This window comes from Canis aureus, chromosome 6, assembly GCF_053574225.1.
Source record: "Canis aureus isolate CA01 chromosome 6, VMU_Caureus_v.1.0, whole genome shotgun sequence".
Taxonomy (NCBI): domain Eukaryota; kingdom Metazoa; phylum Chordata; class Mammalia; order Carnivora; family Canidae; genus Canis; species Canis aureus.
In genome coordinates this window covers 72,491,786-72,512,547 of record NC_135616.1, presented here as the reverse complement: position 1 = coordinate 72,512,547, position 20,762 = coordinate 72,491,786, and the positions used below count along the sequence as shown (strand labels likewise).

The 20,762-nt window shown below is 34.7% G+C and overlaps 1 protein-coding gene across 4 annotated transcripts in view; it reads left to right on the top strand.

Annotated features, from left to right (window-relative positions):
- The window catches only part of SYT14 (synaptotagmin 14), a 212,188-nt gene that overhangs the window by 43,299 nt on the left and 148,127 nt on the right, over positions 1–20,762 (top strand). Inside the window, exon 1 of one of the 4 annotated variants that reach the window (XM_077902221.1) lies at positions 3,510–3,679. The exons of the other annotated variants lie outside the window; for them this stretch is intronic. The gene's annotated coding sequence lies outside the window, so the exon portion shown is untranslated. Of the gene's footprint in view, positions 1–3,509; positions 3,680–20,762 lie in introns of those variants that run through there. 4 annotated transcript variants of the gene reach the window in all.

Below are 20,762 nucleotides of genomic sequence, written 5' to 3'. Positions count from 1 at the left end.
ATATAAACTAAACTTATACACGTAAAACCAATTATAAGAAGCACGTCAAGTTTATAGACCTTCCCATTTGCTATCGTTTTAAATTCTTGTTCCCTCTTCCTAGTCCCAATATGTACTTACTAATTAATGCCTTATAGAACCTCACTTAAGCTGTAGACAGAATTTGTTCTTCCTCTTTCTTTCCCTCTTTTCTTTTGTATATTTTATAAAATATATCCAGAACAGGAAAAGGGTTGATTATATTGGCAGTCTTCAAGTGGTTCTCCAGATTCTTAGATTTCTGTGGAGTTACTAGAGGCTGTCATGGAGGTGGCTAAGGTTAGAAAATTAGCAGTTTGAAGCCTTTAGAAGTCCTGCACTGAAGAAGACTGTTCAGTTCTGTTCAACCCTGCATTTCTTAAATATATTTCATAATAGACCCCTTGCTTTCCTTTTAATAAAAAAAAACATGTTAAAATCCTGTTGATCTTGTGTTCTTTAAACTTATTTGGGAATTGTGTTTCTATATTCTCTTTTTAATAATAAAGGGATCTTTCACATATATACTTATACACCTATGTATCACAGGTTTCTTTTTGTTTTAACAAAATAAAATTTTTTGTTTTTTCTGGTCATGTAAAAATACTTTTTCATTATCAAAAATTTAGAAAATGCAGAGAAATATTTAGAAAATGTATAGGACACATAATTGCATCTCCCACAAGAGACAAATATTAATATTTAGAATATTAACATATAGCCTTTTAATATACATATATATGTAATTTAAACAAAATAGGGTATCAAAATCTGCTGATTGTTTTTAATCTAGAATTTTCACCTACCTAATATTACATATGACCATTATTATTGACCCCTTGTCATTTTGTTTTATTGTTTATCTGATTTTTAATGATTTCCATTATATGAGCACACTATGTTTTATTAGCCAATCTATTTCTGGACTTTTAAATGTATAAATTCTTGTACTATTACTAATAGTGCTTCAGTGAGTACAAAAAATTTATGATGTTTCTAATAGCTGTGATTATTTCCTTAGGGGAAAAAAGTCTATTATATGTACAAAAAATGTGTGGAAATAGCCTGTCTGGGTCAAAGAGTATCCTCATTTTTAAGGTCTTTTATAAAGTTTGTAGCAGTTTACATTGATAATAATCAGATACAAAACTTTTTTCATTACTTGGTTAAAAAAATCTGTGAAATTAGTATATTATTATTGTATATTACATTTCTCTGATTACTGTGAGGTTGGATATTATTCATGTTTAATGGTGACTTAGAATTCTTTGGAAATTACTCTTGTGATTTTATTAATTTTCTTTATTTAAAAATGTTAAAGATAATGTCGAGTGATAACTTTTTTGGCCATATATTAATTTTAGCCCTTCTTTGTTGTTTAACTTTGAATTTTGTGTTATCTTTTGATACACAGAATTTTCATATTTGTATGTCAGAAAAAGCTGTTAATTGGTTTTATTTATGGTTTATTTTTATAAATTTTACCTAAAATAAAATTCCATGTAATTTAACTGTTTTCAAATAGTTAATACATATTTTTCTGGTTATAAAACAACTATATATTCACTATAAACATTTGGGTAACAGATTAAGAAAAAACTAAAAATCACATGTAATCTCTATACCCAAAGATGACAGCATTGTTTATTCAGTAACCAGTAAATTTATGTTTACTTTACTCATTTGAAATTCCTTCTTTATCATATACAGACCTGCTGTGTGTACTGGATTATACTTTTTATCTAGTCTATTTGGTTAATGTTCTACTGTATAGTTGCAGTTTGGTAATATATTTTAATAACTGGTTTAGTGAAGCCTCATTATATGTTTTAACTATTTTATTTCTGTGCCTTACCATGATTCTTACAAATAAGCATCTTATATTGGGATTCTTGGATGGCTCAGTTGGTTAAGTGACCAACACTTGGTTTGGGTTCAGATCATGATCTTAAGTCCTGGATCAAAGCCTTGCTTTGAGTGAGTGCAAAGCCTGCTTATCCCTCTCCCCTCGCTTGCGCATGCTTTCTTTTCCCTCTCTCTCAAATAAATAGAATCTTAAAAAAAAGTAAACCTCTTATATCAATAAATATATCTTCACAGTGACCTGAATGAACAATCTTAATCCCTAGTAACCACTAATCTGTTTTCTAGCTCTATAATTTTATAATTTCAACATACAATATGAAGAGAATTATATAGTATGTGACCTTTGTAGACTGGATTTTTTCACTTAGCATAATGCCCTCGATACCCACCTAGGTTGTTGCAGGTGTCAATCATTTGTTCCTCTTTATTGCCAAGAGCATTCTATCGTAGAGATGTACCACAGTCTATTTAACCATTTGGTATTTGAAGGACATTTGTGTGCTTTCTAGTTCAGGGGTATCACATTTAAAGCTGCCGTGGAAATTCTTGTACAGATTTTTGCATGGATGTTGTGATTGTTAATTTTACGTGTCAGCGTGGCTAGTCTGTGGTGCCCAGCTGTTTTGTCAAACACCAGTTAAAATGTGAGGTGCTTTAAAAATATGATTGATGTTTAAGTTGTAGTCTTTTAACCCACACAAATTACCCTTCATAACGTGGATGGGCTTCATCTAATCAGCTGATGGCCTTAAGAGAAGAAACTGAGGCCCAGCTGAGAAAAGAAGGAACTGTGCCTTCTGACTCAAGACTACAGCATCAGCTCTTCCCTGGGTGGCTTGTCTGGATGATCTCACAGTTGTCAGCCCTGTAATCATGTGGTCCAATTCCTCAAAATAAAGCTCTCTCTATAAATATATACTGTTGGTTCTGTTTCTCTGGAGAACCCTGACTTTTGTTACTCAGAGTCGTTCTAGAGGAATAGAGTCTTAAGAATGATTTTTCTAAATTTATTCAGGGGTTTCGCCAGTTGGTTTCCTAATCTGACTTGGTTTAAAGCTACAGATTCTATTTTCAGTAGTTAAGAGAACATTGAGAGTCCATGGCATGATATGGCCGCAGTGATATGCAAAATCTCACCAATGTGTACTCAGATACTTTTGAGAGGCAAGGTTCTGGATGACCATATATTTTGATAGCTTAGAAAATCTTTATAATTATTGCATATAACGACATTGGCTTATTGCTCCTAAAGTGAGGAAAGAAAAGGATAAATTTAGGGATTTGAATTCTCAGCTTAAGTACCACCTAGATTACCTAGAGTTCCTATGTCTTCCCAGAAAGAATCCCTATCTTTTGTAATCAGAGGTTGTGCTTGCTGAAAAGCATATCCAAAGTCACATCCTGTGAGTAGCTGGATTACAATGCAAATTGGATTCCCAACTTCATAGGGTGTCTGTTGAAACGAAGACATTGATTGGCAAGGAAGGAGATTCTGAAAACTAGAATGGGGACTTATGGGAAAATTCTGAAAACTAGAATGGGGACTTATGGGAAAATTCTGATGAGGTTGGGGCATTGAACTCCTACATTCTGCTGAGTCTTCTTTGTTTAGTAGAAGCAGCTTTTCTACTGTCATCTGGGGAGATTAGCCCTGCTTGGCCTGAAGAAACTGTAATGGCCTCTCCTGAGGTGGTTGCATTGCACGGCACTCCTGATTCTCCTTAGGATCCACCCTCACCATCCCGCTTTATTTCTAGACCTATAACTAGACTCAAGTCTCAGCAGGCCCCTAAAGGTAAGATGCAGAGTGTGACCCATGAGGAGATGCTCTATAAGAAAAAAAATCCTTATGATTTTTCCACTTCATACAAACAAATCTAGGGAATGTCCATGGTAATGGATAAAGGTGTGAGATAATGGTGGAAGGAACATAAAGTTCAATCAGGCTGAATTTTAAGCCTTGCTGGAATTTTGATAGGAATTATAGTAAATCTGTGTATCAACTTGGGAAAAATTGTCCTTTTTACTATGTCGAATTTTCCAATTCATTAACATTCTCTCCATTTATTTAGATTTTAAAATCTTTCAGCAACATTTTGTATGCAAAATTTAAGTCCTGTTATATATTTTGTCACATTTCTAAGTAGTTCATGTTCTTTGGAATGATTATACATGGAGTTGTATTTTACATTTTGGTTTCCACGTATTGCTAGGTAATGGAAATATAATTGATTTTTCAGTGTCAACCTTGTGTCCTATGACTTTGTCAACTCACCTATTGTAGTAGGTTTTATTTTGTCTTGGTTTTCATTTTGTTTTGTTTTGGATTTTCTATGTAGATTATCATGTCATCAGCAAATAGGGACAGTTTTATTTTTTTTTTCCTTTCCAATGTGTATGCCTTTTATTTCCTTTTCTTTCTTTATTGCCCTGGCCAGAATTTTCAGTTGTATGTTAATAAGAGCGGTAAGGGCAGTTTATTCTTGCTTTCTCCCCAGACATAGGGGGAAATCATTGAGGCTTTTACTACTAGCTGGATAGGGTTTTTTGTCTTGTTTCTTTAAATCAAGTTGAAGATGTTTCCCTTTTTTCTAGTTTTTTGAGAGTTTTTAAATCATAGATAGCTGTTGAATCTTGTCTGATGCATCACTTGTTAGGCTCTTGTGATTTTTTTTTCCTTTGTAAGTTAATATAGTTAATATATTCTGTTTGATTTTTGAGTATTGAGCTATATTAATGGTGTATAATTCCTTAGAGATATTGCTAAATTCTATTTGCTAATGTTTTGTCAAAGATTTTTGTGCCTCTATTCATGAGGGTTATTTGTCTACAGTTTTCTTTCTTTTGCTGACTTTGTCTGGTTTGGTATTAGGGCAATACTAGTATAAAATAAATTGAGAAATATTTTATCCTCTTTTGTTTTCTGGAAAAGATTATGTAGAATTGGTGTTAAGTCTTTAAATGTTTAGTGTTCTCCAGTGAAGCCTTTCTGGACTTGAAAATATCTTATTCAATAGCTTTTTAAATTATGAATCAATTTCTTTAGTAATTAAAGAGCTATTCAAATTATTTATTTTATAATAGTGTATAGTGTGTACCTTTTTCACCATATTGTGAAATTTAGGTTTATAGCATTGTCTGCAGCATGCTTTTTATTGTCTTTTCGATGTCTACAGAGCATATAGTGATACCTGTTTTCTGTCCTGATAATGGTAATTTGAGCCTTCTCTCATTTTCTATGTCTGATCATACTCTTTTATCCAATTAGAATCACTCACTTATTTTACCAGTTGACTCTGAATGTATTCAAGTTTTCACCACCTAATTTATAATGTTTTGTAGGGTGCTTTTCGTCCAATTTTGGTATCAGAATCAGGCTAACTTTGAAAAATAAATGAGGAAACTTTTTATCTTCTGTCCTGGAACGTATTTGAAAACTTCTTTGTGTATCCTTTTAGGCCTGTTACTCTTATTTAAGGTAGTTCTTCGATAATTAAAATTTATATTTTATTCTGATTTCATAGACATTTGGAAAAGTATCTGTGCTGAGGTGTTCAAAGTATTAGTCTTTACAATTTTAAATATCTCCGTGGTTATATTCTAGTTCTCATGTATAGTATTCTGGAATTTATTGGCATTTGTTTTTGTTTTTGTTTTCTCATATTCTGTATTTTTAAATGATATGTTGGTTCAGGCAGTGAGATCCCAATTAAATAAGGTTTTGCTTGAATCCTGACTGTGCCACTTAACAGTCCTGTGAATACTTCACAGGGTTGTGAAATTATTCAATTCATCAAGTTTTAGTTTCTTTTTCTTCAAGGGCAGGGTTGTTGTGAAAGTTGAGTGAAATACTACCTGTAAAATACTTGGCACAGGGCATGATTAGAGTAAGCCGTGAGTTAATGTTTTGTTGTACTTATTGATTAGACTTGCTAAAGGTTTATATATTTTCTTTTAATCTCCCTCCCCTCCTCATACACCCAACAAAATCTAGGAACTGTTGCTTTTATGAATTAATTGATGCTTTATTTTCATTTTTTCCTCCTCTTACTTTCTTTAGGGCTATTTTATGCCTTCTTTTCAAAATTTCTTTAGTTGAATACTTCATCATTTTCAGCCTTTTGTGATTAAAAGCACAGCATTTAAGACTGGATTATGTTTCCATTAGCCTCCAAAATTGTCTACTATCATAGAAGATCAATGATTCTTCTTTTCACTGAACCTCAAGAAGACTAGAAATTAATGTTTTGAATCTGAGATACCCTAGGATCTCTTCTTCAATTCTGAAAAGATGCAGTGGTAGTCAGCAGCTTTGCTATGTTCCTGATTTTAAAGTGAATACTTTTGGGTTGTAATGTATTATCATTCGTTTTGTTTGCTATATATTTTTGGTGGATTCTTTGTGTCAACTTTGTCTTGATGTATTATTTCTCCACGCATTTCTGGATTTGGTTTTAATATTAATTTTTTACATTTATGTTTGTAAGCATAGAGATCAACTTCTGCTGCAGTAATGCTGCATAACAATCCATCCCAAATCTCATAAAAAATAAGCATTTGTTTTCACAGATATGAAAATATCTGTCATCTTGTCTTTTTGGTGCTTACATTCTAGTTGGGGAAGAGAGACAATAAACAAAGAGCAAAATTAAATTACTTGGTACTTTTGAAGTTATGGAAAACAGAACAAGGAAAGTGGGAGGTGTGGGTGGTAATGGATTGCATTTTTAAATAAGACTGTGACAAAGTTGCTCTCATTGAGAAGGTAACATTTAAGCAGAGACTTGCAGGAGGTAAAAGAATTATCTATGTGAATAGCTTGGAAAATGCCATGCAAGCAGAGCTAACAGCCAGGGAAAAACAAGCTGGCTAATATTTGAGGAATATTAAAGCATCCTGTGTGACTGAAGCAGAATGAGCTAGCAGGGAAGTGGGAGGAAATGAGGTCAGAAAAGTAATAGGCCGATCATAAGATATGGGAGCCATCCCAAAGTTTTGAGCAGAGGACATTTAATTCTGAGTTTTGAAGGGCTCGTTCTGGATCCTGAATGAGAATAGACAAAGAGGTACAGGATTAGAAGTAGGTAGTCCAGTTAGGAGCTCTTGCAGAACTGAAAAAAATTATCTGATATCACTATAACCCCTATAAACTGCCCCTAAGGACTGTTCGTTGTGTCAGTTTTCTTTTTATTTGAAACACAATGGACGTAAAAAATAGTATTTAAAGTAAAGACTGACGTAAAGTAGAAGGCTGCTATTCCTCTAGGAGTCCCGCATAAATGCGCTTCCTGGTTACCACCCCCTACCCCTCTGCTCTTATGGAAATCACTTCCTGTTGTTCTTCATGGTTTTTGTTTTTTGTTTTTTTTTTTTTTTCATGAAAAAACTTTTATTTTTATTTTTTTTACAAAGAATACCCCCCACTTGGGGTTTTCTTCATGGTTTTACTACCTGTCAGTTTTTCCTGTTTTTAGCTTCATATTGGAATCTTGCAGTATGCACTCTTCAGCCTTATTTTTCCTCAACCTCATGGTTATGTGATTCATTTTGTTGCATGTAACAGGTTCATTCATTTTAAGGCTGTATTATATGAAAAAAAAAAAGGCTGTATTATATGCTCATGTGTGGATATATGGATCTTCCTCAACGTACGGTGGCATTCCATCCCAATAAACCCATCATAAGTTGAAAATATTGCAAGTCAAAATGCATTTAATGCACTTAACCTACTGAGCATAGCTTACCCTAGCCTGCCTTAAATATGCTCAGAACATTTAGAGTAGCCTACAGTTGGGCCGAGTCCTCTATTACAAAGCCTGTTTTATAGTAAAATGCTGAATATCTCACATAACTTACTGAATACTGTACTGAAAATCAAAAACAACATGGTTGTGTGGGTACAAAATGGTTGTAAGTTACCAGTTGTTTACCTTTATGATCATGTGCCACTGGCCAGCATCATGGGAGAGTGTTGTACCATTTACCACTAGACCAGGAAAAGATCCAGATTCAAAATTCAGTGCAATGCTGAGGTGGGCGCTTGACAGGATGAGCACTGGGTGTTATTCTATATGTTGGCAAATTGAACACCAATAAAAAATAAATTTATAAAAAAAATAAGTCTGAAAAAAACAAAAACCCCCCCCAAAATTCAGTGAAATGGCTACTGAATGCCTATCACTTTCATACCACCATAAGGTTGAAAAATTGTAAGTTGAACCATTGTAAGTCAAGGACCGTTTGTACCATGATTTTTTTAAAAAAATGTACTAGTCATCAGACTTTTACCAGTTTGTAAGATTTCCAGCTGCTCCACTTTTCCTGTGAATACTTGGTATTGACAGACTTAAAGTTTGGTCATTTTGGAATAGTGGTAGTGCATCATGGTTTAATTTGCACTTTACTGATTAATAACAAAGTTAAACGGCTTTGTGTAATGTTTATTGGCCATTTTTATTTCATCCTTTGTGATAAGCCTCATCAAAATTTTGTCCACTTTTTAAAATTATATATTTATGTTACATATTATATGTATAAATTTGTAGGCATTCTTTATATATTTTAGACATGAGCCTTTTTTTCCCTTATATGTGTTGCAAACATCCCATTCTTCAACTTGCCTTTTCATTGTATGGTATCTATCGATGATCAGAAATTATAAATTTTAATGTAGTCATGTTTATCAATATTTTCCTTTGTAGTTCTCTTTGTATCTTGTTTAATAAGAAATCCTTCTTTACCCTGGGGTTGTGAAGATGAGTCTTTGTACATTTTTCTAAAAGACTTATTGGCAAAAGCTTTTCACATTTAGATCTATAATCTATGTGGAATCGATTTGTATGTAAATTCATTTCCCCCCTCATATTTCCAGCACAGTGTATTAAAAAGATGATTTATCCCCATTGCTGTGCAGCCATCTTTGTCATACATCAGAATCCCTACGTGCATGTGTCTGTTTCTGGCCTGTCTATTCTGTACTATTGGCCTGTTGTCTATCCCTGTACCACTACCACTTCATTTTAATTTTAGTTTCAAATTCTTGATGTCTGATAAAGCATCACCGGATAGGCTTTTATTCTGTGCTCACCACACAACTTTTTAGTTTCAGGTTTTTTAGGTACTCTGATACCAAGAAGATGAGTGTCCTGATTTGACATTCTATAAACATTCCTAGTATTCTAAAAGAGTTTTTGCCAGTGTATGTTTTAAAAGTTGTTCAGATATCCTATCCCCATGTGAATTTGGCTACTATGTACCAGAATCTAAAAGATAGATTGATCCACCTCTATGCCTTTGATTTTTTCCCTCATACAGGACCTCTAGGCCCTGATAAAAGATAGGCTTTTGACTTCTAAAAATGAGCACAAGCTATTAGACAGTGATAAACTCATCAAAGATAATGCTATCCTGGAAAGCTGCTTGTTGACCAATCACTTTCTGGCAATGCTCCTTAACTTGTTTCCTTTAAACCATTACATTATACTTATCCGTTTCAAATTTGTAAGTAAAATGTGTGAATGTGAATTTTTTGAGCATAGATTGTAATTTTTTTATGGAACAAATTTATGCCTCATTCCTAAAAGAAATACTGAGTACTACCACTATTGTACTCCGCATTCAGAAGGTAACCAGTGACGTTTTGGAAAGTCCTTGCCTTCATGGAGCTGTCTTGGAGGAGACAAGTAAACTTGGAGTTTGATCCATTGTGATATGTGCTATGAAAGGGTCATGTTCAGGGCACCATGGGAGTGTATACTTAAGACCTCTTGCCCATCTTTAAAGTCTGAGAGGCCTTTCTTTTTTTTTTTTTTTAAGTTTTTATTTATTTATTCATGAGAGACAGAGAGAGAGAGAGAGAGAGAGAGGCAGAGACACAGGCGGAGGGAGAAGCAGGCTCCATGCAGGGAGCCCGACGCGGGACTCAATCCCGGGTCTCCAGGGACCAAAGGCAGGCACTAAACCGCCAAGCCACCCGGGCTGCCCTGAGAGGCCTTTCTAAGGGAGTCCACTTATGAGCAGGATCCTGGAAAGTATGAGATTCAAATTGGCAAAGTCAAGTGAAGAGGGAAGGATGGCAGAGGAGAGCAGTTCAATCTCAAGTATGTGGGAAAACTTGGAGTGAAAGAAGAACCTGAGACATATTGCAATTATTATGACAATATAAATCAACAACACTATCTTAGAAATTACGTTTCTAAGAGAGAATGTTTAAGGGAGAAAATGTTTGCAAACAACATATCTGATCAAGGGTTAGTATCTAAAATATATAAAGAACTTAAAAAATCAACTCCCCAGGAAATAATCCAATTAAAAAATGAGCAGGGCACCTGAGTGGCTCAGTCAGTTGAGTGTCCAACTCCTGGTTTCAGCTTGAATCATGATCTCAGGGGTTGTGGGATCAAGCTCCACATCAGGCTCCATGCTCAGTGGAGGGACTGCTTGAAGATTCTCTCCCTTTGCCCCTCCTCCCACTCTCTTTCTCTCTCTTTTAAAAATGGGCAGAAAACATGAACAGACATTTCTCCAAAAAAGAACAGACTGTTGGTTACAGGATGGGGTGGGGTGGGGTGGGCGAGTGGGTGGAGGGATGGGTTAAATAGGTGATGGGGATTAAGGAGCACACTTGTGATGAGTGATGTTTCGAAGCGTTGAATCACTATATCGTACACCTAAAGCTAATATAATACCATACGTTAACCATACTAGAATCGAAATAAAGAACTTAAAAAAGGAATTTTAATTAATCAAAAAAAGTAAATATAAAGGATAAATTTTTAAAAATCATTCCCGATTAGAAAGTAATCAGCAATTGATCTTGGACAATTAGTAAAAGCTGTTTTTAGTTTTAAACAATGATTTTTCAGGGTCTCTGATTCTCTTCTTTTAACTGTAAAGACTATTTGCATATAAAACATACAAAGGAATTACTATTCTATTACATACCCCAATCCCTTTCATCTCTTGATCTTTTCACTCTAAAGATCTAGGAGGATAATGTGGCAAACTTCATTAATAATTAACTTCAGTCATCCATTTAACTAAAAGATAGTGACTTGTCCAAAGTAATATTCTAAAAAGTATCAAAGTTAATTAAAATCTAGTTCTCAGAGACATCCTGCTTCCTTTAGGAATGTTTTAACTGAGTTGAAGCTAAAGGCCTAGTGGAAAAATACATAGTCTTTGTGTGTTGAGAGGAGGAAAAAAGATGGGAAATAATTTTCAAATGGTTTTATGAGGTTTGACTGTCATTCACCTGAATTTGGAGAAGAATGAAGGGGAGAGACTTCAATAAAAGAGGAAAGAATATGAGAGGAGGAGGTTGATTCCCTCCCTTTCACCTACTGGTCAGAGTTGTTAATAGGCCTGACCTGGCCTCCAGGGCTTTGTACTAGCAGAGATCTAGAACTTTGCTTAGACTCCCAGCAGCGGGTATTCAAAATTGCAAAACAAGAAATGTTTAGCAGGATTTTAAAAGTTTCTGTAAAGGGAACCATTCTATCTAGACCCTATTTGTGTTCTGTGACGTCCGAACCAGTTTCCCCTAAAATTCAGTAACTATTGCCATATCCTTACAAATATCAGTTTTCTTTATTAAAATATTTTCTTTGGTTAACTCAGTTTCATTGACAAATGTTTTTTTGTTTGTTTTTCTTTTGCCTTTTGATTTGTTCCTCATTGTGAAATAGTCTCCAAATCCATTGTGTTCTTCTTTCATTTTAACTTTTCTGAGTTACTGGATCCACTTTAGTGTTTTTATACAATTATAATTATCACCCATCACCAGTAATTTATTTCTCAGTTTTGAAAATTGTCAAAATTCCTTTATGAATATGCACTTTTAACCTTAGCCATTTGGGATTTAAAATAGGATCTCCTTAGCTTTTCTCTCAAGCAAATTATTAATCGGAGTCCTATAAATGTTATACTCCTCTTTTTGTGGATAGCCTGTTTTAATTTTTAATCCACAAAGTTAAATAGTATTTATGTAGTCAACCTTCTAGACTATCATTAAAGGTCACTGTCTTTTTTATAATCTCAGAGTTCTGTATTTTGTCCAGTTGATCTGTATATACTAACTCCTTTGATAAACACTTTACCTTTTTTTCTGCAGTATAAAGTAATTTCACCTTTGGCATAAGGCTTTTAATATATGTATAGTGAACTTAATCAATTACTCTTCTCTGAACCTTTTTAGTGTTCTCGATTATATTTTTTTTCTCTCGATTATATTTTGAATTTGGAGACCATACTGCTTTAATAGAAATCTGATAGTGTAATAGAAGGCTTAATTTTCACCTGTTAGAAACCTTTGTTCCTGATACATTTTACTGAACCAGTATTTTCATTAACCTTTATCAGTGTTTGGCCCCTAGTGGGATAGTAACTTGCAATTATCCATATTGATCTTCTTTTTGTTTTGATGTATTACTTTGTTAATATGTATTTTTGTTTGTGTGAATTAGCAACTGTGCCCAGCCTAGTTTGTAGGACCTTCTACAAAATTAATGAACATATTCTCAATTCCTTCATTCAGGTTAGGTAAAGGTATTAAGTAACACAGTTTTATAGAGTGATTCTCTTTAAACTAATTATGAGTCCTTGAGCTTGGAATGTAATCTTCTGCCCTTTTGTATAGTATATTCATTCTTTCGATCTGTCTAAACAGTTACATACACAGCTGTTTGCTCTTCCCTGACTTCAAGTTGCTTCTCCAGAAAAAGAGACAATTAGGGAGGGAGTGACTCACATGGCCTCTTTGGCATTAGACCTAGATACCAATAAAGCCAAATGTGATAACCCAGAAAGGTTGGCACAAGGCAAAAAAAAAAAAAAAAAAGTGCAAAACTAGGTCTCATGCAAGTGCTTGCCTGAGAGAGAGCCTATGTGGTATGGCCTACCATGAGGTGACTTCCTTGATGGACTTTCAAATCTTTCATCTGGAATCTAGATCTTATCTGTAAGTTTGTTGATTAAACTGAAATTTCATTTTAGAGAAAATTGTGAGAGTTATGTAAGGAAGCCAGACATCATCCGTGTTTTCCTTGACAAACGTGAGTCATTCTTTCACAGAAAGAAATTAACAAGTTATCTGATATATTTCGTTGAGACTCACAGATCGCTCCTTAGTATCTCATGTTTTTCCAGATAATTGAAAGTTGGTATTTTGATAACTTGTGTTAATATTTAATATTTTCTTACATAACTGTCATAGTTGTTCTTATAAAACAATAGCGCTTGGCATTTAACCACAGTCTGTATTTTACTTGCTTGAATATTAATCTGATTTTTATACAGGGAAGATTATTTGGTAAAGCATGTGTGTGGACTTCTACCTTTTCTTTTTTTTTTTAAAAAGATTTATTAAAAAAAAAAAAGATTTATTTATTTATTTATTTATTTATTTATTTATTTATTTATTCATGACAGACACAGGGCGGGGGTGGAGGAGGCAGAGACACAGGCAGAGGGAGAAGCAGGCTCCATGCAGGGAGCCCGACGTGGGACTCGATCCCGAGTCTCCAGGATCATACCCTGGGCCAAAGACGGCGCTAAACCGCTGGGCCACTGGGGCTGCCCACTTCTACCTTTTTAATATATTCATAAAATCAATAAGTACTTTAATGTTATGTTAGATGATAGTGATACAATGCCATGAATTGGAAGTTCTCTCTTTGTCACTTGAAATAGAAGCATTAATGGAGCAAATACAGAGAAAGCTTTTTAAAAATTAATATAGGACAGGGGCGCTGGGGTGGCTCAGTCATATAAGCCATCTGCCTTAGGCTCAGGTCATGATCCCAGAGTCCTGGAATCAAGCCCCACATCGGGCTCCCTGCTCAGTGGAGAGTCTGCTTCTCCCTCTCCCTCTGCCTGCTGCTCCCCATGCTTGTAGTCCCTCTGTCAAATGAATTTTTAAAATCTTTTAAAATTTGAATAAAAATTAATATGGGACATTATATGTCTGTTTTTATATTTCCTAGTTTGTATATGTGAGACAGCCTAAATAGTAGGCTCTAAGAAGAGCCCCTCTCTTCCAGCCTGTTTAGTTGAGGCACCTAGCATGTCAGGCTATCATCACTTCTTACTTGGGTTACTGCAGTTCATAAACTGCCTCTTACTAGTCCTTCATTCCTATCCTTACTTGTACACCAGAATTATCTTATCATTTCCATGCTTGAAATATTTTATTAAGTCCTCATTGTCTTCAGGATAAAGTTCAAACTCCTTAACAATTTTTATAAGATCTTTCAAGATTTTGCTCTTGTGTACTCTCCTGCCTTATTCTATTCCCTTAGCTGTGTCATTATCTCTTGCTTCTGGGCCTTTTCACTGACAATATTCTTCTCCACCCTCCGGCCCCCACTTTGCCCCTTTGCTCTTTCTTATTCTAGATTCTTTATATTTTAGTGTAGGAGTCACTTATTCCAGGAGGTCTTCTCTTATCTTCTTAGTCAAGGTTAGGTGCCCCTTTACACTTTCTTTATTAAGTCTCTGAGTTCAGGAACCACATTTGTCTTTCTCAGGCTTCATTCTTATTGCTTAGTATTTATTGAATACGTTAATGTACAGTTAGTACTTCTCAGACTTTTCCACTGATAGAAAAGAGAACATCTATCTCTCATGAACACACAAAGATACTTGCTAAAACCAGGAAGGTTTCTTAAAGTTCTGCATATATTTTTTAAATTTCAGAAAATTTTATTTTGCTTTATTGTCAATTTAATTATATATTTCCCTCAATCTCCCACTAAAATAGACACTTCTGAAAGATGTGTCAATGAACAAATTCTATTTTTCAATTTCATCATTCCATTTCTTATCTTTTCTCTTTCTGGTTGGCAATTTCTTTCTTCAGCCATGTGATTAATGCTGATTTTGTTATAGGTCATTGGTTCATTTGCAGCACCGCTCCTTATTTTATAAAATATTTTAAGTTGAGGTTATTATCTACTTTAATGAGTTGAAATTTGTATGTACAACCTCTGAGGACCAAGACAGACTGCTTCCTACTTGATTCTGCCCCAGAACTGCCATGCTTGTTCAGTGGTTGTTCAGTAACACACTCTGCAGCCAAAAGTAGAGGAATGTGTTAGAGCTCTTTTGCAAAGCTTTTGGAGTAATTTTCCTTTAAAATTTCAAATATTGGGATCCCTGGGTGGCTTGGTGGTTTGGCGCATACCTTTGGCCCAGGGCATGATCCTGGAGTCCCGGGATCGAATCCCGCATCGGGCTCCCGGCATGGAGCCTGCTTCTCCCTCTGCCTGTGTCTCTGCCTCTCTCTGTGTGTCTAGCATAAATAAATAAATCTTTAAAATAAAATAAAATAAAATTTCAAATATTTTTGCTGTCATTATATCCAGTGTGTGTGTGTGTGTGTGTGTGTGTGTGTGTGTGTAAGGGTAGAAAGAGATCACCTTGAAAATGGGGCTCCACATTTTTAATTCAATTATTCAATATACATTGAGAATGCAAGTTAAGGATTAAGTAATCCTCAGTCCTTAATTAAGTAATCCTTAACTTGAAAATTGCTTTATGGAAGTAGGGGCACCGTATGATGATGAGCCCTTATTACCACTAACTGAAGTGTGTGGGGCCTGTTTAGTAGTACTAAGAAAACATTGCTGTTAAGGCAAGTGGAATTTTGATTGCATACATATGTATTCAGACACAGTAAATCCATGTTTTAAACTGTATAGTGTTTTTGGAAAAGGCTGTGTCACCTCAAACTGGATCAAGTTTAGGGTGAACAAAGCTTTTAGGATGAACAAAGGATGTTTCATCACTCCAGGAAGAGATGTAGAGAGACCAGTATCAATAAGATGAGGGACTAAGAAATCCCAACACTCACCCCCCTGACAAAAACAATGATTAAACAACTTTTGATGCAAATAGCTTTAGGACAGTAGTAGAGTACAATAGGGAAGTTGCAGCTGTCCAGTGGAGCACACAAACTGAGAAGAGTCACATAGAAAAGTATAGGAACCATTTTACCTCCTCTTTGGCACAGCTTGCCACCAAGAGGGATCTTTTCAGCTGGTACCTCCCCTCAGGGGTGAAAGAAGAGGAGGAAGATGTCAGCAGCTTTCACCACTGTCAATGAAGAACCCTGTAGCTCTCACCACTGTCATGGAAACATCCAGTCTTTGCCATTGGTGACCTCCAAAATCTTTGTCACCAATGACCCCAGCTAATGAAGCTGCCCAGAATTTACACCACCAAGTCCTCTCAAAGGAGTCATCCCTACATCTCTCCTTGAACCCCTGGAAATAGAGCCATCTCTTTGCTCCTACCCCCTCCCAGACTGGGGTCAACACCTCCGTCTTCCTCACTTCCCCGTCCTGGTGCTACTGTGTTCATGCACCAGATTTTGGCTCCATATGTATTTGGACACTGGTACTGCAGCTGATCTGCCTGTACTTGTATCCTAGGCACTGGCACTGCCTTGTATATGGTAGGCACACCCATGTCTAGGACACTGGTACCACTGCTGTAGTCATGTATGCCCCAATGCCAAGAGATACCCTTGACTACAACTGTCCCACCCACCCACCCATTGGGGTAAATGATAGCAGGAAGACTCCAGCAATATTTGAAATTGCCCAGTAAGAAGAAAAGAAGGGGAAAAAGGATGATTGACAGTGAAGAAAGTCTATAGGATTTATGAGACACCATCAAGGGAAACAATATACTCATTACAGATGTTCCATATGGCAGAGGGTGGGAAGTAGAGATGGTACAGAAAGCTTATTTAAAGAAATAGTGACTAAAACTTTCCGGTTTCCAAATCTGAGTAGGGAAATGGACATCCAGATTCATGAAGTTCAGATGTTCCCAAATAGGATCAACCCAAAGAAGACTATACTGAGACACATTATAGTCAAATGTCAGAAGTCAGGGACAAAAAGAATTCTGCATACAGGAGAAGAGAACTCCCTCACCCCACCATAGGTCTCTCAGCAGAAACTTTGCAGATCAGGAGAGAGTATGATGTATTCAAAGAGCTTAAGGAAGAAAACCCTGCCAACCAAGAATACAATACCTAAAAAAAAAAAAAAAAAAAAATCATTCTTTAAAAATGAAGGCAAGATAACATTTTTCTTGGACAAGCCAAGGAAGTTTGTCATCACAACATCTACTATACAAGAAATACATTAGGCAGTTCTTCAGATTGAAACAAAAATTCACTAAGTATCAACATAAAAGAATATGAAAGCATGAATAAAAATTTTGTTAATGGATACACTATGTAAAAATCAAAGTCTGACTTTAAGAACACAATGGGAGTAAAAATGTAGGGTTTCTGTATGCAATTGAAGTTAAATTGTTAATTAAAATAGATGATTCTGCTATATATTTTATGCTAGCTTCAAGCTAACCACAAAGGTAAAACCTGTAATAGATACACAAAAGATAAAGAAAAAAATGAAAGCAAATTACTACAAATATAATCAGATAACAAAGGAAGCCAGCAAGAATGGAAGAGAAGGATAAAATATCTGCATAATAGAAAAAAATAACAAAATTTCCATAGTAAATCTTTACCTGTCAATAATTACTTTTAACGCAAATGGGTTAAACTCATCAGTCAAAAGACATAGAGTGGCTGAGTGAGTAAAAAGACAAGATTTTGCAGTATGCTGTTGACAAGAGCTTCACTTTAGATTTAAACACACATCCAGGCTGAAGGTGAAGAGATGGAAAAATGTGTTTCATGCAAATGGTGAGCAAAAGAAAGCAGGAATGACTATACTTAGATCAGACAAAATAGACTCTAAAACTGCCTCTCAACACAAATTTCATTATATAATGATAAAAGAGGCAATTCAACAGAAAGAAATAACCATAAATATACACACACTTGTACATCGTTAGCGGGAATATAAATTGGTACGGCCATTATGGAAAACACTGTGAACTTTCTTAAAAAAAAAAAAAAAGCCTGAAAATAAGCATACTTGACTTACTTGACTTCATAAATTGGCTTTAACTAGAAGATTCCTCTGCAGTTGGTGTTGACTTTTCAAAATCTTACTTATAGTAACTCAGCGATGAAGATCTTACTGAAAAGGGAGAGCAAAGAATCATTGGCAAAGGACATAAAAATAAAACCACCCTATGATCCAGCAAAAGCAATTCTGAGTATATATATCCAAAAGAAATGAATCCAGAGTCTCTAAAAGACATCTGCACTTCCATGTTCATTTCAGCCTTACTCATAACAGCCATGATATGGAAACGACCTAAACATCTCTTGGTAGATGAAGTGATAAATAAAATGTGATGTTTATATACAATGGAATATTACTCAGCCTTAATAAAGAAAAAATCCTGCCTTTGTGACAATATTGATAAACCTGAAGGACACTATGCTAAGTGGAATAAGCCAAACAGAAAGGCAAAGACTGCACGATGTCACCTATATGTGAAATTTAAAATAGTCAAACCTGTAGAAGCAGAGAATAGAATGGTGGTTGTCAGGGGCTCAGGGTGGGGGAAAAATGGGAAGATATGGTACAAAGTTTCAGCTATACAAGATTAATCAGTTCTAATGGAAAACAATGTGACTAGAATTAACTGTACAAAGTATCTTAACATTGCTAAGAGAATAGATCTTAAGCCTTCTCACCACAAAAAGGAAAAAAGGGATACCTATGTGAAGTGAGTATATAGTAATTACCTTGATTGTGATTATTTTACAACCTACATGTGTATCAGATCATCAAGTTGTACCTTACATGTATAATTTTCTATTGTTACGTCTCAGTAAACTTTGAAAAAAATGTATAAAAACAAAAATGTTTTCAAAGAACGGAGCTAGTATTGACATAACATGAGAATGTAGGAGGAAGGTGGTGTCTAAGATTAGAGAGAAACCAATTTCCATTTATCAGAATTTGGTGGTTTAGCATTAAAGCCTGAAAATAAGCATATCTGAAACTTGTTTGACTTCATAAATTGACTTTATCTAGAAGATTCCTCTGCAGTTGGTGTTGATTTTTCAAAATCTTACTTACAGTAGTAACTCAGCAATGAAGATCTAACTAAAAAGGAAGAGCAAAGAATCATTGGCAAAGGACAGAAAGAAGTGACCCTCTGTTTGCCTGTACCATTCATCACTCAGATAATTTTGGAGGAATTTATACACATTGAATAGACAGTGAAAATTTTGAGGCAGTTAACCCTAATTTATTGTTCAAAAGAATGACTCTGCTTTGCTCTATGCAAATTTTTTTAAAAATTTATTTCTTGGAGAGAGAGCGTGCAAGAAGTGGGGAGGGGCAGAGGCAGAGGGAGAAGCAGGCTCCCCGCTGAGCAAGGAGCCCAACTCCAGGCTTGATCCCAGGACCCTGGGATCCTGACCTGTCGAAAGAAGGCACTTTACCAACTGAGCCACCACAGCGCCGTTGCTCCATCCAGGTTTGCCAGGAAAGTAAGTTTGTCTGAATCTAAACTTCATTGGAATTGTAATTTGAAGCCTTCCTTAAATAAGAGTGTATTTGAAGAAAAATAACTTCCAGAGAATGTTTGAATTTTAATGTTAAGTATTTGATTTAATATATTGTGTTTATTAAGTGTACGTTTAAGTATATTATTATCAAGTCTAAGTATGAGGCATATGGTTTAAATATATTATGTATTTGGTTTCCATACTTAATAAATGTTTGTGGTTTTTTTCCCAATTTTTTAAAAGACTGATTTAGGATTTTTCACTGTTGTGATATTTGAATGAAATTTCAGTGTTTTGCATGGTACTTATAGGAAATATTGGTTCAATTTATTGATAGTTTGACATTTAAAACAAGTTGGATATCATCTGTTTAATCAACCTTGTCAGATACCTTTCTCCCAGAGGGCAGTCCTTTTGTTTGTAAGATTTTAGGCAGTGTCTCACATCACGGCCATCTGTGCCTTCCCCTCTTAACCCTTAAAGTTACTCAGCAGGGAATTATGTCACTTATGAGTAAATGCTTTTTTTCACTTTTTACTGTTAGATTTGTTAATGAAATCTAAACTTAACAATTATGTATCATTCCAGTTTTGTGTTATTTAGATTGTAATATAAAAAATTCTAAGGAAGGCTTTATCTGTAGAAGCAACTGAGATATTCTAAAAGGAGATATAAGCATATCAGGTTAATCTTTTTATTTTCCTACATTGTTTCTTAGAAATACCGATAAATGTTTTATTTTATGTCCAAACCAGAGCAACACAAATTGTGGGATTTTTCTGGTTAGAATATCAGAAAAAATATTCAGGACTTATTAAATAGTAACCAAATATTTCTCCTAAAATGAAAGTTGACTTCTTGTATAATTCACATTTTATTCAAGAGATAGAATTACATCTATTAAATGAATTATTAAGGTCTCCATGACATGTAATTAGAGGACTAGTGTTTCATGCCAAGTAAGACAGATCAGCAATACAGACCTTATAATACAAATTGTAAGTGGTTCTCTTTAATCCTTCTTTTTTAAAGAATTATAAGAAGCATGGGTACTTTTTTGTTTAATTTTGCATTTAAAATATGATTAATAGAATAGTTTTATAAAATTCAACTTACAAATATAAATATAACATTTGTAATTAATTTGTTTTGATACAGATAAACTTAAGAGCACAAATAACTTAATTGAAAATACAAAAGCTCAATAAATAAGTATCTTCCTTATACTTATTTTTATGTATATACTAGTATTTTTCTCATAAAACTTACAGAGATGTTTTCTTTGTGACAAAATGGAAAGCAGAATTTAAGGGAGTTCTGCAATACATTCAGAGCCAAAATGGATTTGCTTCTGCTTTTACTTTTTAAGCCTAATTTCATAATTTTCCTCCTATGACCAATTTATCTGTAGAAATTAAAATGAATTTTA